Source organism: Bos taurus, chromosome 13, assembly GCF_002263795.3.
Source record: "Bos taurus isolate L1 Dominette 01449 registration number 42190680 breed Hereford chromosome 13, ARS-UCD2.0, whole genome shotgun sequence".
NCBI lineage: Eukaryota > Metazoa > Chordata > Mammalia > Artiodactyla > Bovidae > Bos > Bos taurus.
In genome coordinates this window covers 12,671,065-12,696,711 of record NC_037340.1, presented here as the reverse complement: position 1 = coordinate 12,696,711, position 25,647 = coordinate 12,671,065, and the positions used below count along the sequence as shown (strand labels likewise).

At 39.0% G+C, this 25,647-nt stretch overlaps 1 protein-coding gene across 5 annotated transcripts in view; it reads right to left on the bottom strand.

Moving 5' to 3' along the window:
* Positions 1–25,647, bottom strand: part of USP6NL (USP6 N-terminal like) — a 211,476-nt gene that overhangs the window by 82,807 nt on the left and 103,022 nt on the right. For 3 of the 5 annotated variants that reach the window (XM_059892656.1, XM_059892657.1, XM_059892655.1), the window contains exon 3: positions 1–25,647. This exon is cut by the window's left edge and continues 21,827 nt beyond it. The exons of the other annotated variants lie outside the window; for them this stretch is intronic. The gene's annotated coding sequence lies outside the window, so the exon portion shown is untranslated. 5 annotated transcript variants of the gene reach the window in all.

Genomic DNA, 25,647 nt, shown 5'->3' with positions numbered 1-25,647 from the left:
CTGAGATATATAATGGTCCCATACATACACTGAAATAATAAAAGAAAAGTTCTTCAAGCAGAAGAATACGAGCCTTAATGAAAGAACAAACACGAAGGAAGGAATAAAGAGCAATATAAAAAGCAAATATAAGGATATTCAACACATGGGACTCAAAATGTACCTAGACTCAAAATATACACGAATAATACCCAAAGACAGGAAGACAGAAATGCAGGTAAAGCATTTTAAGGTTCTTAAAGTTTAAGATTTTGCTGGGAAATGGGTAACAGCACTAATTTATCATATAGTCAAATAGCTCAAGGATGAAAAATGCAATCCAGGGTAACACTAAGAAAGAGGAAAAGAATTTATAACAAGCCAATAAATGTGACAATGGATAATAAAAATCTGAATAATCTAAAAGATGTCAAGCAATGACAGAAAAAAAATTTTAATAGGTGGGAAGACAGAAAAGCAGATTTATACTCATACATGACAGTAATATACGTAAATAGACTGAACACTCCAGATAAAAGATAAAATAATCAGAATAAATGTAAACATATAGATATATACTACTTAGAAGAAACATATCTTAAATATAAGGACACAAAAGTTAAAAGAAAACAAACAAAACATTGGAAAAGGCATACCATGCAAACACAAATCTAAAAAAGTTACCACTGGACTTAGATTAGACACAGTAGATTTAGACAAGAATCATTAGCAGAGATAAAAAGTTACATTTCACAGCAACAAAAGAATCAATCCATGTGGAAAACCTAAGTATGCTTCAAAATACATAAAACAAAAACCAATAAAATTAAAAGGAAAACAGACCAGGTAAAGTACTTTAAGGTTCTTCAATTCAAACTCATAGTAGAAAATATTAATATAGAGAAAAGTCAGATAGTCTTAGATTTCTCTAGACCTCTCTTAACAAACTGAACATATTCAGTATTTTTGAGTAAACTGATCTGGCTCTCAATTTTAGAGGTACCACCAACTGACAACTTAGATTTTTTTATAATCCTTGCATGAAAGAAGGCCTTAGGGGTCATAATTAGAGAACTTTAAAAGAATTCTAGAGCAACTCCATATACTCAAAAGAACTTTTACTGGATTACTAAAGCTGAAGCATACAACTCATTATCAATTACAGATATCATTTCATTAACTCTGCTGAATATTTTGTTGTCCTTCTATACCAAAGTTCCTGCATGCTTCCTTCATGCTCACTCGGCTCAGTTATTCATTCACAAGTTCGTTTAACATGTTAGAGAAACCTGAAATCATCTTCTTGGTCAAAACTAGGTAACTTCTTAATAATAGGAAAGATTAAGGAATAGTCACCAAAAAAAAGACATATGGAGACTAGTACTACAAAGCCGGCAAGTATGATAATCAATATAATACAACAGCAGTTAAATTTTATTACCATTTTTAATACTTCTTTATGATATAACCATAGCAACTATGGATGGATGGTAAAGTCTACACATTTTTCAAAATATAGTACATTTAGCAAAGGAGATTAAAGTGGTGTGAATAACATCCCACTTCAAATCAGACTTAAGATTTTAAAAGCAAATTTTAAATTGACTTTCTGCCAATGTTAAATCGAAGTCACGGGGCTAAAAGTCTGACCAAAGTGAATTTAAAAGAAAAATGGAAAAGGATAAATTGAACACAGTGAGTACAGACAACTCCTTGGAGATTTACTGCAAAAGGGAAGAGAGAAATGGAACAGTTGCTGGCAAGAAGAGCAGAGTCAAATGAAGTATTTTTTTAATTTGATATGAGAAATAACGGCACATGGAGTAATGGTGGGAATGATGAGCTGGAGGAAGGAACTGATGACAAGAGAAAGGACGGACAGCTGAGTGAGCAGGGTTTATGAGCAGATGAGGACAGAGAATTCAGCACTCAAGCAGAGGCTACCCCACGGGGCAGGAACAGGCAGAGCCCACGGCTTCAGCTGATGGAGGTAACTGACGGAATCAGACGCTAGTCCACTGAAGCAATTAGCTTCAAGTTTCCCAGTTACATAAGAGGACAAGATAATCAGCTGAGAACTGATATGTCAAAGAGAGGCTGAAGGTTTGAGAAACGGGGAAATGAGACAGTCACCAACACGAATGCAGTAGTGTAATATAATATGACTGACTGGAAGCGTAAAATTCAGGACAAGCAGTCAGAGGTGGTGTACTCTCCAGCCCCATGTAGCTGCACTGGTTTACGCAAAGTGGGTGTCAAGTCGGCCAGAGCCTGTCGGGAAGTCACAAGTCACAAGAGTCACCAAAGTGACTCTGAAGCCCTGGCCTCTTCTTCCCCTCTGCCTCTGCCCTCCAACTGAATTCCTCTTTTACCGGGAGAAGCACCAGGCTCATGCACAGAGGAACGTCGCCGCCTCAGGGTATCCCTTACCAACAGGGCTCCCTTAGGTCTCTCTCCTTGTCTTTATGCCCTCTGTCACCAAGTTCTCCCATGAGTGATCACATCCTTTCCCAAAATGATGAATCCTGTATCCGTGTCCCTCTATCTACCCTGTACTACCTAGACGCTAAACGCCTCTCTGATGCTTTCTGGATGTCTACACTGGGTATCTACAGGCCAAATCCCAATGTATCTGAAACAACCCTTGACAGTCTGGTCCTAGTCTGTGGTTGTGGAATTCCACACACACCTCTGTAGTTGAAACACACTGTACTTCTTCCTCAGATACACCCAGCTCTTTAACAAGTCCACACCTCTACAGCTATCTAAAGTCACCTCATTAACTTTATATAAACTACAGCCACTTAATCCCAACCAAGTTGAAAGTTACAACATACTGAAGTTGGTCCACGTATAATGTGTCATAAAGGAAAATTCTCATAAGAAAACAGATTTGTGTGTGTGTGTATCTAAAGGCACTATATAGGCAGTATGTAACAGTACAATATACAAACTAGTTTTTCAGGGAGTTTCTGATGATTATAAGTAAATCTGTAAATGCTTTAGGATGTTTATATTAAAGGCAATATTTACTGACTGAAATAACTTCTTACCCTAAAAACACATGATCATGGAAATTATAACATCAAAAACATAAAAATAAGGATATGGCTGGTTTAATCATTTTCTGAGTACAGCAAAACAGCAACTTTAAGATCAATTTCCAGACCACTCAGTAATTCAACATCCAAAGTGAACATGTGTATTCCAAGCACCACAGTAAGACCTGTTGCAGTTTAAAGAGTACAGCTTAAAGATTACAGTGGAGTAATACAAAGTCTCATTTTGACCTCAATTATTACAGTTTAACGTTTATGGAGTGCCAAACATGTGTATCACCTAAGTAACATTATACCGCAATAACATATGGATGTACAATGCATTAAGTCCAAATCTACTTTGCTTTCTTAAACAATACAAAGTACAACCTAAATCTTGATCACACATAAACACAGACTGTTGCAAACTGATTATGGAGAGAGATGACTGCTTCCAACTGGCTGGGGAGGGAAGCCCCTTCTCACTCCTGACCCTGAACACCAGCTCCACCACTGACCAGCGACTTGATCTCAGCCTCTCAGCCTCATTTCCAGTAAAAGAAGACTGAGTCAACCCCACGCCATGGAAGGCTGTCTGCAGGATTTAGCACAGTCTGCAAAGCAAGCAGTATTTGCACATGGGGAAAAAACCGAAAGACAGACTATAAAATATTAATCTTTCCTGAGTAAGGAAATTAGAAGACTTTTTTTTTGAAAAAAATCCCCTTGTATGTTCTACATTGTATAAGCTTTCTCCACCAGGATAATAATTCTGTAAAAATAAAAGGAAAAAATACAATGTTTTATTATAGAAAAAAGTACAATATCTCAAATTTCACATAATCCTTCCTAATAGCACTCACTGTTTGAATACTCTGTGCAGATACATTATACAAGCACACAGACACATTTTCTTTGCTCAGAGCTCACAGAAATCTCTGAATGAGTCAACTAGGCATTTATATAAACTATGTCTAATATTAAGCAAAACAAGTTTTTATATGTAAGAAAACGGAGGATCAGGAAGGTCACTTAGCTAAGGATATGACAGAATCAGGATTCAAACTCCAGCCTGATCTGTGTGCTCCACACACTACCTTACATGAGGTTAATTATTAACTTGTCAACAAAGGCCAAGAATCATCTTACTATTAAGGAACAGAAAGAAAATGCAAATACCTGAAGGCTCAGGGGCTTTTTTCCTATATAACTCTGCTCTAAAACACTCTATTCTCCTTGCTTTACCGCTGTTAATAAGATTCTCTAAAAGAGAATAGGATAGGATATCTGTTTTTTTAAACATCCTTGGATTTGGCAAACTTTATGTATCAAGCCATCTCAGATAACTAAAATACAGCTGAGAACAAGGTAAATAGGAAAAAAAGAGCCCTGAAATGGGGGTGGGGGTGGGGGGCAAGGGCGGGGCGGGTACTCAAATAGCAGTTAAAATTCACATACTTTACCTAGAGTCTCAAAACCTTCGCTCAGAACAAATTTATCCTGTTTGTATTCAGAACTAGTTTCAGACACAATTAAAACCAGGTTGCTGGTTGCTTCATTCCCCAGTCAAAGAAGATTGAAGCAGGAAATTACAAATAGGAAGAACTGTTAGAGGCAGAAACATTGATAAAATACAAAAGGTACAGCTGCCTAAAAAGTCAAAGCTAAGAGATGATAAGAAAGCATTAAAAGCATTTAATCTAAATCTTTTTTGAGTACATTCAAGCAGCCCTGAGTATCACATTAGGCCTTGCCTTCAGTTCAGTTAAGTCACTCAGTCGTGTCCAACTCTTTGTGACCCCTTGGACTGCAGCATGCCAGGCTTCCCTGTCCATCAACTTCCACAGCTTACTCAAACTCACGTCCATCGAGTCAGTGACGCCATCCAACCATCTCATCATCTGTCGAACCCTTCTCCTCCTGCCTTCAATCTTTCTTTGCCTTACTAAGAAAAAATATCTAGTACACTCTATGGCATAAAACAGTGAAATGATATGTTACATAGTTTCATCCAGAATAACTTAAAAGTATGTGCTGTAAGCATCCAAAAATTTACATTATACAAAACTTCATTTGCTAACTGAACAATTATTACAAGCTTGTAAACTATTCAGGCAATGCAGATGTATATATAGAAAAGTGAGATCTCTTTCCACATTCTCCCTTCCCAAACCCACTTTCCAGTGTTAACTGTTCTTGGTGTTCTTCTATAGAGTCCTTCTCTTCTGAATAGGCCAAAAAAGATGTAATCATACCGCACACATATACACCTGCACTCATGCGCAACAACAAATACATATATATAGAGGGCAGGTGGAAGAACTCTGCTTTGCATAATCTACAAAAATTTTTTTCCTTCTAACATACTTTATGGCTGTTTTCCAAACCTGTTCTCATAAATCAAGTGTATTTTTACTGGCGGACTCTCCTGTACTCCACTGTCATGGATATACCATGATGCAAGAGTTTTTCTCTCACTGACATTCAGATACTTCCTCAGTTCAGTTCAGTTCACTCAGTAGTGTCTGACTCTTTGTGACCCCATGAACCGCAGCACGCCAGGCCTCCCTGTCCATCACCAACTCCCGGAGTTCACCCAAACTTATGTCCATCGAGTCAGTGATGCCATCCAGCCATCTCATCCTCTGTCGTCCCCTTCTCCTCCTGCCCCCAATCCCTCCCAGCATCAGAGTCTTTTCCAATGAGTCAACTCTTCACATGAGGTGGCCAAAGTATTGGAGTTTCAGCTTTAGATACTTCCTAGTGGTCTGATATTATGAAAACAATGCTACAGAAAGGAGATCTTTCTGCACATGAGCAGGCAAGGGACCGTATTTCTACAGAACAGTCAGAAATCTGTACTGATGGACTGGATGAAATATAACCCTTAATGCTGATAAAGAATATGTTACCCATCATAAACCTTATTGTCTTATGAATAATGTGTTAGAACCTCTTAACACCATATGTTATTCATATTTTTAAATATCAGTCAGTCTTAGGCACACATGACATTTTGTATCTGCATTATCCAACAAAGTTTGCTAGTTGCCTATCCAAGATTCTCACATCTTCCTTACTAAGAACACCCCATGTCTTTTCACCAAGAATGCTTCAAGTAAAAGAAACAACAAAACACTTGCTTCCCAGGTCCCCTTGCAGCTAGCTGCTGGTAGCACATGACACAATTCAAGCTGATGGTTTAAGCAAAGTTTCTGCTTTCTTTCTACAGGTGACACTCACTGTAGATTTCCCCCTTTTCCTTTCTTCTGACTGGCTCTTGGACCCAAGGATGAGGATGCAGCAGCCACCATGCAATATAAGGACAAAGACTGCGCGTTACTGAGGAGAAAAATTAAAATATCTGGGTTGCTTAAGGCATTTCTTGCCCAATGTATCTGCCATACTACCCACACTGGACTGTTCCAGCCATTCCGTCTGCTTTTAAATTCTTCTAAGTCACTTCAGTCATGTCCAACTCTATGTGACCCCATAGACGGCAGCCCACCAGGCTCCCCCGTCCCTGGGATTCTCCAGGCAAGAACACTGGAGTGGGTTGCCATTTCCTTCTCCAGTGCATGAAAGTGAAAAGTGAAAGTGAAGTTGCTCAAGTCATGTCCGACTCTTAGCGACCCCATGGACTGCAACCTACCAGACTCCTCTGCCCATGGGATATTCCAGGCCAAGAGTACTGAAGTGGGGTGCCATTGCCTTCTTCGCTTTTAAATTACTTATATCTAAATACAAGGCCATCAATAAACAGCTGTCTGATTTTCAGTAACATTCAAAATCCCTTCATATGTTACTAGCCATATGTACTTCCTCTGTAATTTATCTGTTGTATCAGCTAAATGTCCACTTGGTTGTCTCTTGACCTGCAGACATGGAATTTTACAGAACACAATCATATGGGAACTGACTAATTTCTCAGTGTCCTGGTTTTATCAGGCATTAGTAATTAAGTTTTGGAGAAATAAAAGTATTGGTCTTTTGGTAGTTTCTTGGAAAACAAGACGTCTATCTACTTACTATTCAATCTAACTTATATCCACCAAAAAAAACTATATATGATACGAATGTTCCTAACAGCTTTACTTGTATTGGTCAAAATCTTGAAAAAAATCCAAATATCCTTCAATGGGTAAATGGTTAAATTCTGGTATATTCATACTATGGGATACTACTCAGCAATAAAACTAAACTTGAGATTCATGTATGAAATAGTTTGCATGGATACTGGGGGGTGAGGGGAGCCAATTCCTGAAAGTAACATTATATTATTCCACTTATATAATATTTTCAAAATGACCAAATTAGAGAGATGAGAAACAAATGAGTGGTGGCAGGGGGCTCAGGAAGGGCAGGCAGGGCGAAAGGAGGAGGCGTTACCATAAAAGGGCAGCTCTGAAGGCGATGGAGCAGATCTGCATCTTACTGGTGACGGTTATAAGGATCCTCTATGTGCGATAAAACTACATAAATTATACACCACCCCCCACCCACACACACACAAATACATGTAAAATTGGTAAAATCTGAATGTAGTCTGTGAGTTGCATCAATGTCAATATCTTGGTTTTGATATTCAACTATCATTCTGTAACGTGCTACCACTGGGGGAAGTTGGGTGAAGGATGCATGGGACCTCTCCGTATCATATTTTGCAACTTTCTGGGAATCTGTAGTAATTTCCATTTTAGTATATGTGCTGCCAAAGCAAGCACTGAACCTGTTTCAAAATTTTCAAAGTATTTGTTCCTATTTCTGAAAATCCCATCGTCAATAGATCCTTTCTCACTTTTCAGTGTTCCTCCAGCAGACTCTGGGTAACCATTTTCCTTCCTTTCAATTCCACTCCAAGCCCCACATTTTCAGTCAAGGCTTCACATAACAGAATGCATGCGAGTCACCACTTCTCCCACCCAACTGTGTGCACAGACAACTAGACACTGAGAATTCAGCCTAAGGGACTCCAGGACTACCCAGAACAACCATTCCAAAACTCTTTTCTTGATATTTTTTATTGTTCACTTTACAGAAAAATCAGTGTTTTCTGACAATTATTTAACATGTAAAGGAATATTAAAATGTTCTAAAGTAGAAATTTAGATTAGCCTAAGTCAAATTTTCCAAGTATAGCATCTATATTCTGTTGGACATTCTGGGTAACGATAGTGATGAAACCAGCAGATGTTCAGGTAATAGTCATTAAAAGCGCTCCATGACTAAGTAGCATAATGACCTTTATTAATCACTGCATCTGGTGCCTGCCAAATGGGAGAGAAACAATACTCAAGCAGCCAATTTTTAAAGGGTACCAAGTTATCTGAATCAAGACACTGCAGCACTTCTAAATTACATTTAAATTATACCAAGATAGCGGTGCAAACAAACATTTAATTCCAAGTAGCATTCTAAGCACAATAAGTCACTGTAAACCTAATTGTTGTCTAGAGAATGTTTATATCATCTACTGGGCAGTCTGTTTCAGTAATAAAATAATATAAAGTGAGAATTGAGTCTTCTCGGTAATTAGGTAACTGATTAAATATACCAATTACCTATTACCCATATATGCATTCATCACTTTGATGATAAGCTAGAGAGAAACAAATATCAGACAAGCTCACAAACCACTGCATTTCTCAGAATTCACTTTTCTCCAAAATGATGAACGAACTGTGGTCCTTGCCCTCAAGAAGCTCACAGAGTATTGAAGGAAGGGCACTTTGAAAAGTAACTGTAGTATCATGTCGTAGGGTAACAAGCAGGGATACACACAGAGGGCAACTCTAAAGAATTCTTGAGCAGAACCTGGTGCCTCTGTCTTCCAGTTCCCAACTGCCCCCAGGCCACCTCCAAACACCCAACACTACAACACTGAATCAAAGTCTCAGAGATGAGGTCCGAGTACCTCTGGTTACAATCCAAGACAATTTACATCTGAATTTTATACACATAACTTTAGTTACTCAAATTTTATTCACATTTATTCAGGTTTTATAATATCCACTCTTTTCTCCATCAGCATAACTCAAGGCAACCTGCACAACACAGATGCAATATATTGCAATACAGTATATGCAGTCCAAAACGCAGCTATCCACAGAAAATCATGGACTTGCCACTGATGTTGTTATAAATTAAGCAACTTGTAATAACAAATAGGAATTCTGTATGACCTTAAACCACAGGCATACACCATTCTATAGTAGAGGTTCAGAGGTTTTACACTTTTTTCCTCATATGGAGAAAATAACTTCTTTAAAGTATAAGTTCAGTTTAGTTGCTCAGTCGTGTCTGACTCTTTGCAACCCCATGAACTGCAGCACGCCAGGCCTCCCTGTCCATCACCAACTCCTGGAGTCTACCCAAACCCATGTCCATTGAGTTGGTGATGCCATCCAACCATCTCATCCTCTGTCGTCCCCTTCTCCCTGCCCTCAATCTTGCCCAGCATCAGGGTCTTTTCAAATGAGTCAGCTCTTTGCATCAGGTGGCCAAAGTATTGGAGTTTCAGCTTCAGCATCAGTCCTTCCAATGAACACCCAGGACTGATCTCCTTTAGGATGGACTGGTTGGAACTCCTTGCAGTCCAAGGGACTCTCAAGAGTCTTTTCCAACACCACAGTTCAAAAGCATCAATTCTTCAGCGCTCAGCTTTCTTCACAGTCCAACTTTCACATCCATACATGACCATTGGAAAAACCATAGCCTTGACTAGACAGACCTTTGTTGGAAAAGTAATGTCTCTGCTTTTGAATATGATATCTAGGTTGGTCATAACTTTCCTTCCAAGGAGTAAGCGTCTTTTAATTTCATGGCTGCAGTCACCATCTGCAGTGATTTTGGAGCCCAGAAAAATAAAGTCTGACACTGTTTCCACTGTTTCCCCATCTATTTGCCATGAAGTGATGGGACTAAATGCCATGATCTTAGTTTTCTGAATGTTGAGCTTTAAGCCAACTTTTTCACTCTCCTCTTCCACTTTCAAGAGGCTTTTTAGTTCCTCTTCACTTTCTGCCATAAGGGTGGTGTCATCTGCATATCTGAGGTTATTGATATTTCTCCCGGCAATCTTGATTCCAGCTTGTGCTTCTTCCAGCCCTGCATTTCTCATGATGTACTCTGCATATAAGTTAAATAAGCAGGGTGACAATATACAGCCTTGACATACTCCTTTTCCTATTTGGAACCAGTCTGTTGTTCCATGTCCAGTTCTAACTGTTGCTTCCTGACCTGCATACTTAATTATACCTAGGTATCATTATTATAGAAACATGAAAACTCAGTTTTGCTTATTAGAATAGATGGTACATTTTTCCTTTTAAATGACTTTTTTCCTTTGTTATATTCACGCGATAAGCATTTGTTCCCAGGTGGCTCCATGGTAAAGAATGTTCCTGCCAATGCAGGAGACACAGGTTTGATCTCTGGGTCAGGAAGATCCCCTGTAGAAAGAAATGGCAACCCACTCCAGTATTCTTGCCTGGAGAATCCCATTGACGGAGGAGCCTGGAGGGCAATAGTCCATAGTTGCAAAAGCGTCAGGTACAACTTAGTGACTAAACAACAACAACAACAACAATAATAATCAGGCAAAACACAGAAAGAAGCAACAAAAAGCAAACCAAAGAGTATGGGAAATAACCTAAAGAAATGAGTAAATCAAGATAAAATCACCATGTTTTCAGAATGCATAACCAAGAAAAACACCAAATTTGTCACCAATTGGTGCTTTACACGTCATGACCATGCTGCAGGGTAGTGACCTACAGTGGTCAGAATTGTGGTCCAGATCCCTCCCCGCTGAAACAAGTACAGCCAAGTAGCTGAGTATTAAGAGACGGAGCACATTTCTGGTACTGACATCACAGATGGTGAAAGGGGTTTCGAATTCCCCTTACTTCAGAGATGACAAATAGCTGTGGCTTTGATATTAATAGAAATACTGATTGCATTTCAAAAAGATTCTTTTGCTCAACAAGCATATCCTGAGCATTTACTAAATGCACAAATAATAATGCTACACATTCTAGGACAGCTTACATACCAGTGGAAGAGATAAAACCAGCACCATTAAATATTTTAACAACAAAGGCAGTGATTACCTGAAAAGTGGAACAAAGGGATAGAACTGGAAGGCAGTGAAAATGAGTTGGGAAGGGTGGGCTGGAGCACCCAAAGTGCCCGACAAGGGAAACTGTGCTTCACCGTGAAAGCAGTGAGGGTTCCCAGTGAATGTTTCAAGCCAGTGACAGAAACAGTACTCTAAATTGCAGTCAAATATAAAAATTCAAATACAAAAAATTATCCAAGCAGGTCAGTGTATGTAATTTTTTTCTCAAAAGGGCAATAAAAGATACATAAAGGACAAAAAGATAATCACTACACAAGTTATGAAGCATAGTAAATCTGAACACAATGCGTATTTCTTTCTTTAATGAGCACATACAACGTGACTGGTACTGTTCTAAGCACTTTACAAATGTTGACTCACATAATCCACATTAACGATCTCAGGAGAACTCTTGTCCAAGTTTACATATGAGGAGACTGAGGCACAGGAAAATGAACTAACTTGCCCAAGGTCACATGACTATTAAGTAGTGAATATAGGAAACATGAACCCAAGCAGTCATCCATGCAGGAGGCGTGAGTGCTAAGTCACTCCAGTCATGTCCAGCTCTTTGCGACCTCATGGACTGGATGGAACCCACCAGGCTGGGATTCTCTAGGTAAGAATACTGGAGTGGGTTGCCATGCCCTCCTCCAGGGGATCTTCCCGACACGGGGATCAAATCCCAGTCTCATATCTCCCGCACTGGCAGGTAGGTTCTTTACCATCAGCGCCACCTGGGAAGCCCACACAATCTGCCCAGTGCGGCCCAACAGAACACGCACTCGGTGCAGCTAGCATGGCTGAGGAACTCAATGTTTCATTTTACTTAATCTTAATTATCTAAGCTTAAATAATCCCATATTAGTGGCTAGTGTAGCACGCTGGACAGAGCTCAGACTCTGCTCTTCATTACACCAGAGCACTGCCTTACTGACAAGCAAGAGAGGAACCCTGGCCAGGCAGCCAGTTCACTGCACTCAATTTTTAAAGTTTAAACAATTCAAAGTGAAAGTGAAAGTGAAGTCGCTTAGTCGTGTCCGACTCTTTGCAACCCCATGGACTGTAGCCTACCAGGTTTCTCTGTCCATGGGGTTTTCCAGGCCAGAATACCTAATAACTGGGCTTCAAGCAGCAAGTGACTGTAAAATTCACTCTTTATTCTTGAACTTCTTCACCAAAGTTAAGACAAAGATACACTGGGCCAATGAGCTAAATAAGATGACCTTTCTTTAAAATAACATTTAAAACAGTTATTAAGCTTACTGCAGCAATGTTTACAATAGCCAAAACATGGAAGCAACCTAAATGTCCATCAACAGAGGAACGGATAAAGAAGACATGGTACAAAATACAATGGAAATCACTCAGCCATTAAAAAGAATGAAATAATGCCATTTGCAGCAACAAATTAAGGAAGTCAGAGAAGGAGAAATATCATATGACATTTCATATGTGAATCTAAACAGAAATGATACAAATGAACTTACAAAACAGAAAGAGACTCACAGAATTAGAGAATCAACTTATGGTTGCTGGAGTGTGGGATAGTTTGGGGTGGCCATGTACACACTGCTGTATTTAAAATGGATAACCAACAAGGACCTACTGTGCTGCCCAAGAACTCTGTTCAATGTTATGTGGCAGCCTGGATGGGAAGGGAATTTGGGGGAGAATGGATACATATATATGTACAGCTGAATCCCCTTTGCTGTTCACCTGAAACTACCACAACATTGTTTGTTAATCAGCTATACCCGAATACAAAAGTTTAAAAAAATAAAAGTAAAGCAAGGTTAATTTTAATTAAGATGTGTACACAGGAGTATATTTCCCTAAAACAAAGTTTTGATAAAACTTTTATCAATTAACTTTGCCCACAAGACACACATACAACTGCAATTTCCAATATTACAAATCTAAAGAAGAAATTCACTGCTTAAAGCTTTCTAAGTACAAATGAACCAACACTACAATAGTAACAAATATCACTATATTGAATCAGATCATTGTCCACAGAATCCTATACTCTGTCTCAGATATAAACTCCTTTAAACAAACTATCAGCCATCTAAGTGATCAGGAATGTAGCATCAACAGTAATAACAAAGATAAAAATATCAAAACCAACAAAAATATTAATGGCAGCTTACATTTAGCCCTTACTACATGCCAGCCACTGTGCTTCATATGGCTTCTCTCAATCCTCACAACACTCCTGTGAAATACATATTGTTATCATCCCTACTTTTCAGATAAAGAGTCTGATGCACAGGGAGGTTAAGTAACTTGCCAAAAGTCACACAGCTAATAATTGAGTAGCAAATCCAAGTCTGAGACACAATCTGCCTGATTATAGTCCATGTTCTCAACCAGCCTCCCCTGGGCTGCCATGATTCATGAGCAGTAAACTGTGAGAGTCTCTAAAAGCTCTCCATCATTAAGTCAATTACACAACCCAATGTATATGTGTTTGTATGGGTTTAAAAGAGTAAATGTAGGCAGGTAGGTCTTATAAATTTGACATTTTAATCTAAGAGGCTATCACAAAAAACAAAAATGGCATTAAGTAGTAGAATATGAATGCCAGGTCCCTATGAGATCTTAGGGGACAACTCATATAATAGATGGAAAACCCCATGACACAAAGACATTCACTAACTTGCCCAAACTCACACAGTGGTACGACTAGGTCTTCTGACTCCCAAATCATCAGTGTCCCTCCCATCATATTAAAATGGCCACATCTATGTTTTAACTTGGGATATATGCTACTCCTTACTAACACTGACCAACCCCAGCACTGAACTAAGTACAGTATTAATTGTGCTTGAAATGCATTGAAAAGATGCGACTTGCTTTTTAATGTTTTTAACCACACTGGATACCACACTAGGGAGGATCGCTTTGACTACAAGTAATAAACCAAAAAGTCTACAGGTAAGTCAAGGCTGACACAAACGCTCACTGGTCTCGCTGGTGTCGCGGGAGACCAGACTTTTATGCTTCTCTTCCACCATACTGCTTTTGTCCTCACAGTCACACTATGGCTGCTGTAACTCCAGGAATTACAGTCCCATAACAGGTGCCAAGAAAGCTGTAACAAGGAAGCAGAGGTGACAACTGTCTCAAAAAGCAAAACTTTCCCAGAAGTCTCCAGCAGGCTTTTGCTTAAATCTCAGGAAACAGCTTATTTGCTGGTTTGTCTTTTAACTGAAACAAAATCAAGATCCTACTGTTAGTAAAGATTTAAGGGAGACTGGGTGGACAGTGAACAGTGTTTGCCACAAGCAGCTGTTTCTCAGCTTCTCATGAAATAATTATCATGGCATCTTCTTTCTTGGTCAAGAGCATGAAACTCTCCATAAGTCACAGAAAACATCAAAGAAATAAAGGGCACTAGATGCTATGACTTCACTCTCTCAAACTTAAAACAGTCAACATGTAGCAAAATATGGATATAGTTTAAACATAAGCTGAAGAGAAAATAAGAGAAAAAAAGCAACAAATAAACATGCATAAGCTGAAAACCATTACCTATCAAACCATTACAAAATATCTTAAGGGAAAAATCACACATTTCTCTGTCCATTGTTACGTTATTAGCTATAATATTTCACTTAATATTTCTAATGATCAGTTTATGACAATCTCAACTATCTAAGACACAGCTAAAAATCAGAATGGAAACTAAGATGTTCAATAAGCCAAAACATTATTTCAATTAACATTTACTAGTCGATTTAATAAATATAATCATAAGGTATAGTAGAATTTTAAAGATCAAGTAATAGAGGCAAATGCTCTCATAATGCTATAAGATTACAAAGAAAGAAATGATTAACTCTGACACATAAAGAGGAGAAAAAAATCAGGGAGCACTTTCTGGTGAGGGTTTCATTTGAGCCTTGGAGGCTGATCTGATAAGGACTGCAAGTCGCTGGAGAAGAAAGGAAAGGACTTCCCGTCCTGATGGGGCAGCACATCTGGGAACAGCAAGCATTCTGGCGCTGCTGGCACAGAGGGTGCATGGAGAGAGCTAGTGATCATCACAGCTAGGAATACAGGTTAAGTCCCAACTTCAGGTTTTATGGCAAATTCACAAAATGAGCTCACACAGCAATGGGAGGATGGAATACGAGCTCAATGGCCAAATATACCTGACCAGTTTTCTCACTTCACTGTCGCCTTAGGAATATTTCCAAACTTTTTCACAGGGGATAGAAGCTCATGTTTGGCACTGAGCTCTCCTCCACTATTTATTTTGCTTGAGATGCCTATTCTCCCTCCCCTCCCCCTCAAGCTTTTATGCATCCTTTGCTCAGTTCAGTTTCTTAGTTGTGTCCGACTCTTTGCAACCCCATGGACTGCAGCATGCCAGGCTTCCCTGTCCATCACCAACTCCCGGAGCTTGCCCAAACTCACATCCAAAGATTCGGTGATGCCATCCAACCATCTCATCCTCTGTCGTACCCTTCTCCTCCTGCCCTCAATCTTGCCCAGCATCAGGGTCTTTTCAAATGAGTCAGCTCTTCGCATCAGGTGGCCAAAGTATTGGAGTTTCAGCTTTAGCATCAGTCCCTCCAATGAACACCCAGGACTGATCTCCTTTAGGATGGACTGGTTGGATCTCCTTGCAGTCCAAGGGACTCTCAAGAGTCTTCTCCAACACCACAGTTCAAAAGCATCAATTCTTCAGTGTTCTGCTTTCTTTATAGTACAATTCTCACATCCATACCTGATGTGAGAAAAACCAGAGCTCCTGGAAAAACTATAGCTTTGACTACGTGGACCTTTGTCAGCAAAGTAATGTCTCTGTTTTTTAATATGCTGTCTAGGTTTGTCATAGTTTTTCTTCCAAGGAGCAAGCATCTTTTAATTTCACAGCTGCAGTCACCATCTGCAATGATTTTGGAGCCCAAGAAAATAAAGTCTCTCACTGTTTTCATTGTTTCCCCATCTTATTTGCCATGAAAGGATGGGACCAGATGTCATGATCTTAGTTTTTTGAATGTTGAGTTTTATGCCAACTTTTTCACTCTCCTCTTTTACTTTCATCAAGAGGCTCTTTAGTTCTTCTTTGCTTTCTGCCATAAGGGTGGTGTCATCTGCATATCTGAGGTTATTGATATTTCTCCCAACAATCCTGATTCCAGCTTGTGAGTTATCCAGCCAGGCATTTCCCATGATGTACTCCGAGTATCAGTTAAATAAGCAGGGTGACAATATACAGCCTTGACGTACTCCTTTCCAGATTTGGAACCAGTCTGTTATTCCATGTCTGGTTCTAACTGTTGCTTCTTGACCTGGATACAGATTTCTCAGGAGGCAGGTAAGGGGGTCTGGTATTCCCATCTCTAGAACAATGTTCCACAATTTGTTGTGATCCACATAGTCAAAGGCTTTGACGTAGTCAATAAAGCAGATGTTTTTCTGGAAACATCCTTTGCTACTTAGCTCAAATAAGAGTATCTGTCACTTTACCAAAGAGTTTAATCTCTTCACTCTCGTAATTACCAAACCAGGGCCAGTTGCCCCCTGGGGTTCCCATGACATCTCATCTATTACAATACCCCTCATACTACTGTAATCACTGTCTTTCATCTCTTACTAACTGCACATGAATTCCTAGAGTTTACAAATCTGTACCCTTGCATCTAAGATGCAATAAGTATTAAATGCATGTTTATCAAATAAAAGGAGAAAGCTACTTTAATAATCTGGAGGAGAGGTGCTAAGGCATGAAAGTGAGAATGAAAAGATTAAGACAGAAGCAAAAGCCCATATGTTTTACTAGCAGGAGAGATTTTCAGGGCTTCACTCTCAATCTACAGATTTTAAGAGTAATTTTGATAAACATGGTCATCTGGTTTTATTAACTACAAAAAAAATTTTTTTAATAAGAAACTTGAATCATTAAGAAAAGATATATATTCGGCATACTTCTGTTTAGCCAGACAGATAAATATGTAATATTCTCAAAATATTTTTGTTCAAATAAACATGATGCCTTTAAAGGATAAAACCAGGCTCCTTACTTATACACAGTTACAATGACTACATTTGTGCCTGATGTACATCTGAATAGGTTGTAGGGTTTTACCTCCAGCCTACTCTATGACATGGTTTCTTCCCAATCTGGTCAAGTTTGGCCCTGGAGATGCAGGCTAACCAGGTCATTCTAGAGGTAAACTGTGATAGTTTATTTTTCCATTTAGCATAGAATCACTTATCCCATTCCCTTCCCTGTCCACAAAACTAAACTGCTTGAATCCTGCCCATGAGGCCCTCATGGCAAAACAAACAAGTCACAATACTGCCCTGACTATATAAAAACCTGTCAACTAGGCTGTACAAACAAACATATATTCTTCCATTCCTTCCTTTACTCAATAAACAGCTGGGATCTACTCTGTCCCAGGTATGGGCAGGGATCATATCTTATTTTGTATCCCCAGTGATTCATTAGCAAAGTGTATTCCAAATAGTGGACACCTGATAAAGGAGAGTAAATGAGAGAATGACAAACAAAAGAATATATACACATGCATATTTGACCCTCCTTCCCTTAAAGCAAAGATACTTTCCTGAAGACCAGTTGTCTTTTGCCTGCTGCTGCTAAGTCGCTTCAGTCGTGTCCGACTCTGTGCGACCCCAGAGACGGCAGCCCACCAGGCTCCTCCATCCCTGGGATTCTCCAGGCAAGAACACTGGAGTGGGTTGCCATTTCCTTCTCCAATGCGTGAAAGTGAAAGTGAAGTTGCTCAGTCATGCCCGACTCCTAGAGACCCCATGGACTGTAGCCTACCAGGCTCCTCCGTCCATAGGATTTTCCAGGCAAGAGTACTGGAGTAGGTTGCCATTGCCTTCTCCTGTCTTTTGCCTAGTATAGCCTTTTTCCAAGATTTTTTGCTATACTACAAAACATCTATTCCTATCCACTTCAACTATCTTACAAATGTCAATCACTTCCAGTAGTCCCCCCAGCATCATTAGAATAGAGTGTGGATCCATGAGAATTATCCTTCAGATAGTACTACCACCAGTTCTCTCCCTTTCTTACAGTGCTAACTGCTGCAAAATCCAAATCCCTGAAAGAATATTAGCATGAATAAGCACTGCACTTCACTAAATGTTGGTAGACTGGGATACTTGATTAGCTTTTCTAAGTGACAAAGCAGTGATTTGGCAAATATTCTGAAAAATTTGAGAGAAAATATTCATGAATATTCTGTAATTTCTCTCCTCCAAAGTAATTCTTAGCCGTACCCTTGGATCTTACTTAAAACATGTTAAGTTTGTTTACTGGCTCATATCAAGAAAAACTAACTGATGAAAACTTCTCAAAGCATCTATCATAATTATTTCATCCCCAATTTTGATACTTCTGCTCACAAATCAATTTTCCCATAGTATTTACTATTAATGTGAACACAATACTTTGAAATGTTGCAATCCCTGCAGCCATCCAAGTTCATGCTACTTATTAGAGAATTGAGTTTAAAACTCTTTTCCAACGAGTCATTGTTTTATATTTGTCTGTAGGACTTTACCTTTCTCAAGCAGTTACCAATATTAAAAATTGGTAAAATACAGCATTACTTTGCAAAAAGATAAAATAACAGTAAACATATTAGCTAAATGATTAAAAACACCATTAGAACAAGTTTGATAAAAACAAGCTTCTAAGAAAAATGTCTATATATATATATAAGCTGCTTCATGGAAAATTCTATCTGAAAATATAGGTGAAAAAAATCTAAAAGCAAAAACCATTCTACTACTTTAGTATTTAGTATCTTTTAGTACTATGTTTCCTATATTCAAATGGTATTTACTGTCAATATGATAACATTATTTATAAGTATATGTGTGTGTGCATTATGAAAGGCAAGAATATTATTATTCTTTCCCCACATATATCCCAAGTAACAATGACTGTGCCTGAAAATATATAAACTAGAAGAAACTAGTTATTAAAAAAAAATTCTGTCTGTAAAGGTCAAACTGTATGAATGCGACATTTTCAAACAGATTGGGATTTAATTAATTTATATTCTCCTGAAATAGCAAAAGCAATAAGCTTTTTTTTAAAAAAATGCCTAATTGTTAGAATCCTGCTATTCAGAGATAAAAAGCAATCTTCTGTTTCAGAAGAAAGTGAAGGAGAAAACAGGAGGTAAATAACTGTGAAGCATCCTAGATAATACTATCACATTTTCATAATGAAAAGAGTTTCTTTGATTTGTGACATCATTTTTGTCCATTTAAATACCTCATTCTTTCATGAAATGAGAACAGACAAAATTTCTATAGTTGCTTTCAGCTGTAATATTCTGTATATTACTAATTAAATTATTATGTTACAATATTATCTAATATCATCACCCTAAATCATTTTACATAGGACTTGGAGGAATCTCATAAACTTAACTTTAAACATAGATCATATCAAGTTTTTTTCATCCAAAATATTCTATATTTTATATCATCTGAAGTATGCTTATGCTATTCTGATAATATAAAAACAGAATGATATATCCTTCATATGAAAAAGCTGGCATTTAAATTTATCAACTGGCTGATTTTAAGCTCTAGATAAAATTAGTTAAATTGCCAGTATTACAAACTTCTCTGCAGGCCTATATTTTTTAAATTAATTCCTAACTGTCATCTTAGAGATTAACTAAACTATTTCAAATGCTAAAAATCAAAACACAGAAGTATTAACACTTCTTCAAAGATCTATCTGCATTAGTTTATTTTAAGATCCGTAAGTCAGGCATGCAATTAAAAAAGATTTTGAAAATGTATTCCAGCATATCTTAAACTGTCACAGACTATAAATATTGGACTATTTTAAGAGAATTAAGCATATATCATAAACAGAAAAAAGCAACTATTCACTGAAAAAGGCAATAAGATCTACCTTTCACTGGCTAAATTCGTATTTATTACTACTATTTAATCACTTATTCACACAAATAAGAACCAAGCAGTCCTTCTGCTCTGCTATAGGTGGAATTCAAGCTTGTTCTCTTCTGATTTCTGCCATGAACATTATATTTTAAAATTAGAAGAGGATTACATAAATTACTCTTCTCACCCCCAAAATAAATATTGTGAGAGGATCCTGACAGAAGGAAAGTTCGGCTGCAATGGGTATGTCACAACCTCTCCTCTCTCTTCAGGCCTCATAATAAAATGATATGCTTCTCCTTTGTGATTTCAAAACAGTAATAATGAGGCGCGTTAACAATTATGCCATTACCTGATCCTCTTCAGATACCGAAATACATCAGAAGAGCAAAAGCACACAGTCCACCTCAAACTCCTCTTTGACAGCTGCTCCTTAAGTCGATATCTGTAAAAATCTCTAAGTGCCTTAAAGTGCTCCGACTGTGATACTGCTGCAGTTCCTACCTTCCTTCGCTCTGGCTGCTCTCTGCCTGGATGGTGTCACCAGCTCCTTTACAATCTGCAAGACTTGAATCATTGCTAGTGAACAGGCCAGAGGCTCCAGCTGCGTCCCCCAGGAATCCAACAGGTTTCACCAGCGCGAGCTCACTGCATGTCTGCTTTCAGGAAACTCAGGATGAGCACAGTTCAACTCCAGAGGAATACATGCTCTGCTTAGCTCTCCCTGCAGGCTCTGAAGCAACTAGTAAGATATAGGAGTGGATGGGCTGCATCTCCTTGAAATGAAGGCTTCAAAGTGATTTTTTGCCACATGTGAAAACCACCATCCTCAGAGTCCAAAATGTATAACTTTGCACAGCATTAACAAGTTATATACAAAACAAAATGTAAGTAATCTGTGAAGCACTGAGCACAGTGAAAACATTTTCTGACAAAAGTCACGACAGGAAAAATAAAGTGCTACGCTATAAATCCTCTCACATTGTGGATCACAGATGCTGTGTGCAAGTTTTAAAAAACACACTCAGAAGCAGTCAACCAAAATACCCTGCACTGTCAAAGCCCTGATATTTTTTTTTCAATTTTCTCAAAAATCTCTTATTTGAAATACAGAAAATAAAATGTGGATAAAAACACAACTCTATCTTGCTAACTCCAAGCTTTCAGATCTGCATAGAAGATATGGTACCTCAAAAAATACCCCAAGAACCCGCTGCCCTCCCCCTCACACAGGCCCCACTGACAGTCTAGCCCCTGCAGCGAGGTCTTGGTCCCACTGCACACTCGAAACCCCCAGAAAGGTTGTAAATTCACTGGTTTCACCATCTGAGCCGTGGGCCAGAGAATAGCAAATCAAGTATAAGCACTGTTTCTGCCGTATGATTTTTAACAGCCAAGCTGCAACTGTGCTCAATTAATATTTAATACTTTTGTCACATGTTCCATTCATCACACAGCAGCCCTTTCACAGTAAACCTACAGAGTTAATTAAAAGAGAAAAACAAGCTTGAGGTTAATACAGTCAAATGTTACATTTACTAAAGTGATTCTTCACCAGCACTGTGTTCCTCCCTCTGTACTGTCGACTTTCCTAGTTTTCTTTCCTTCCCATTTACTGATATTCTTCATGTATCATAAAATAATACACCCTGGAGCAAATCAAAGGCAGTTTCCTTTACCTCCACACATTTAAAGGCTTGCTTGCTACTTTCCCATTTTCCAGTTGGACAAATGAGGTACCCGGTGAATCAACCATGGCTGGAAGTATAACACAGGCTCCAACCCAAAGGCTTCTGCCTACCATGGCACCAAGCCTCTTGTGAAAAAACGTACAGTTCCGAAATTCAGGATAAGATTTTCAGCTCTTCAGAGAAGTACTAGAATGTGTGCATATACATCACCCATAATCTATTCTTGATATGGGTGTTAATGTAAGATGTGTGTGCTCAGTTGCTCAGTCGTGTCCAACTCTGCGACCCCATGGACCGTAGCCAGCCTGCTCCTCTGTCCATGGGATTCCCAAGCAAGAACACTGGAGTGAGCAGCCATTCCCTTCAGGGGGTCTTCCTGACCCAGGGACGGAGCCCGAGTCTCCTGTGTCTCCTGCACTGGCCGGCGGGTTCTTCACCACTGTGCCACCTGGGAAGCCCACGGGTGCTGCCAACCCACGGCAGTGAGAGAAGGCTGGCCAGTGGAGGGCAAGACCCAGCAGCTATCCCAGCTATTAAAGAGCTTGTCTGTACTTGAAACCCAAATCAAGAGTTCAAATGGGTCAAAGATCAAATTCTAAACCTCAAATCAAAACTGTGCTTTTCAATGCATCCCTCTGAAGATCTGAAACAGGCAAATCAACATTTGAGTCAAATCCTTCAAAAATTCCCCTCATTCTTTCCATCCCTTGCCCCATTTCCTAGGGCAGTTCTGAACATGAAGTAGTAGTAGTGACAGCCGCTCAGTCATGTCCGACTCTTTGTGACCCTATGGACGGTAGCCCACCAGACTCCTCCGCCCATGGAATTCTCCAGGCAAGAATACTGGAGTGGGTTGCCATTTCCTGCTCCAGGGGATCTTCCAGACCCAAGGATAGAACCTGGGTCTCCTGCATTTCACGCAGATTCTCTACCGTCTGAGCTACCAGGGAAGCCTGAACATGAAACCAGTGTTAAATATCTACTGGCTTTATTTTCCAGTCCTTTGCAAGTCCAGCTCCTGAGAAAGTACTTCCATTTTCCGAGGAAAGAAAGCACGTTTGTGAAAAGTACTTTCTGGTAGCTTTGCTTTCTCTTTCCATCAAGTAGGACATCATCCCCTCAGTCAACTCTGTTCTCCGTATCTGACCAGTGAAGAGAAGAACATCTGTATTTGTGTTTCCGTAAATTGTGATTATCATTACGCCTGTCCTCACTGATATCAGTATGATTTCGTAAATGAAAATCATACAGCAATCAGTTTGGACACACTGGTTCACCACTGTCAACCTTTGCCAAGACACAGATTCTTCTTGTTTCTCTCATTCGCTTCTCATGTTTTTATCACACACTGCATCACTTAAAATATCTGCGCATATATTCTAATATATGGAGCTGAGTTGTACTCTAAAATACCAAGATCACAGAATACAATGACAGACTGAGGAACACTTACAGATTAGAGGAAGAATGAAGAGTCGGGATAACTAAATGGAACACATGATTCCAGACCAGAATTGGACCAGAAAGGGATGAAGGAAAATATATGACATTTTGAGACAGCTGGCAAAATGTGAATACAATCTATAGATTATCAATGTTAATCTCCTGACTATGACCACTCCAGAGCAGTTATGTAACAGAATATCTTGGATGTTAGGAAATATACCCTGAAGTACTTAAGGGTAAATACATTCATTTACTCTCTAATCGGAGAAGGCAATGGCACCCTACTCCAGTACTCTCGCCTGGAAACTCCCATGGATGGAGGAGCCTGCTGGGCTGCAGTCCATGAGGTCAATAAGAGTCAGATATGACTGAGCGACTTCACTTTCACTTTTCACTTCCATGCATTGGAGAAGGAAATGGCAACCCACTCCAGTGTTCTTGCCTGGAGAATCCCAGGGACGGGGGAGCCTGGTGGGCTGCCGTCTATGCGGTCACAGAGTCAGACATGACTGAAGTGACTCAGCAGCAGCAGCAGTGAATAATTATCAAAATTTATCATGTTTGTTGTTTCAACCAACGGTATTAGAATAAAATTCTGCGAGGAAAGTGGAATGAATGTATATTTCAGAGGGGGGAAAGGACAGTACCTAGAATCTCTAGCAACCAAGGAATAGCCTGTCAGTTTTTTTAGATGGATAGAATTGGGTTTCAAACCACTGTGATATTTAAACCCTGCTGGATAAACTTACAAGAGGAATCTAACAGTTTTCAACTACTTAATATGTTTCCTTATCGGCCCTCTAGCACAAAGAATTGGTTTACTCACAGTCTTTAGCTCTAATCATTGGTTCATGCTTAGTCCAGTTTTATTTAATTCACTTAATGCCACAAAGCAACCATCAAAACAAAAACTAGGACCTTAGTAATCTACATGTAACCTGCGGTCCCTCCAACCACCAATTCATTCCCCCTGCTTTCAACTCAAAGTAAGAATCATCCTGAATCCAGTAGCTATCGTTCCACTAGTTTCCTTTATACGTTATTACACACATACACAAAACCCTAATGTGGCTATTTGGTTGCTCTGAACCTTATAAAAAGGGCGTCATATTTTATATGCTGTTTTGGGAATTAGATATTTTTTCTTTAAAGTTAATTCTGTTACATTCTAGACCAGTGAATCTCAATCTTCAATACACACTGTAATCTCCTGGGAAATTTTTTAAAGTATGATGTCTAGGTCCATCCACAGGGATTTTGACTTCACTATCCTGGGGTGCAGCCTGGGCACCATAAACATTAACAGCTCCCTCAAATGATACCATTCAGTCAAGGTTAAGGACCACTGGAGATCCATTCTAGAAGAACGACACAGGAAAAGCTAACTACATGTGAGTAAGTAAACATGAAAAGTACAAAATGTCATGATGCCCTGTTACCATTTTTTATACACACATGAGGGGAGAGAGAGAGTTGAATGTATGAAGAAAAATATCAAAATGATACCAATGATTTTTCCTCTGGTGGCATTATAAAGTTTTAGTCTTCTTTTGCTAGACTTTTCCACAGAGAACACATTTTACTACTTTTTTTTAAGGAATTATACTTTGCTTTTTTTTTTTTTTTTTAATAATCTGCATCATCTCACCAAAAGAGATATATATAGAAAAGAAGTACTATAGAAAAAGAGGCTCAACATCTGGCCATTAGAGAATTTCAAATTAAGACAACAAGATATCAATACACATCTATCAGAATGGCTAAACTCCAACACTCTGACAACATCAAATGCTGGCAAGGATGTGGAGCAACAGGAACTCTCATAAACTGCTGATGGGAATGCAAAATAGTACAGTCACTGTGGAAGACAATTTGGCAGTTTCTCACAAGACTAGATACGCTAATATACTATACTAATATGACCTGCCCATTGTGCTCCTTAGAATTTACCCAGATGAGTTGAAAACTTATATTCACATAAAAACCTTTATATTTATAATTGCCAAACACCTGGAAGCAACCAAAACATTCTTCAGTAGGTGAATTCTGAATAAACAAACTGTGATACATCCAGGCAATGGAATATTATTCAGCAATAAAAGGAAGTGAGCTTTTATTATCAAGCACAAAAAGACATAGAGGAATCTTCAACGCATATTGTTAAGTCAAAGAAGTCAATCTGAAATAAGCTACACAGTACATGATTCCAACCATTTGACATTCTGGAAAAGGCAAAAAAAACTACAGAGACAATAAAATGATCAGCAGTTGCCAAGAATTTGGGAAGAAGGAAAAAAGAATCAATTTTTAGGGCAAAGCAACCACTCCAGTGTTCTTGCCTGGAGAATCCCAGGGGTGAGGGAGCCTGGTGGGCTTCCGTCTACGGGGTCTCACCGAGTCGGACATGACTGAAGCGACTTAGCAGCAGCAGCAGCAGCAACTACTCTATGTATTA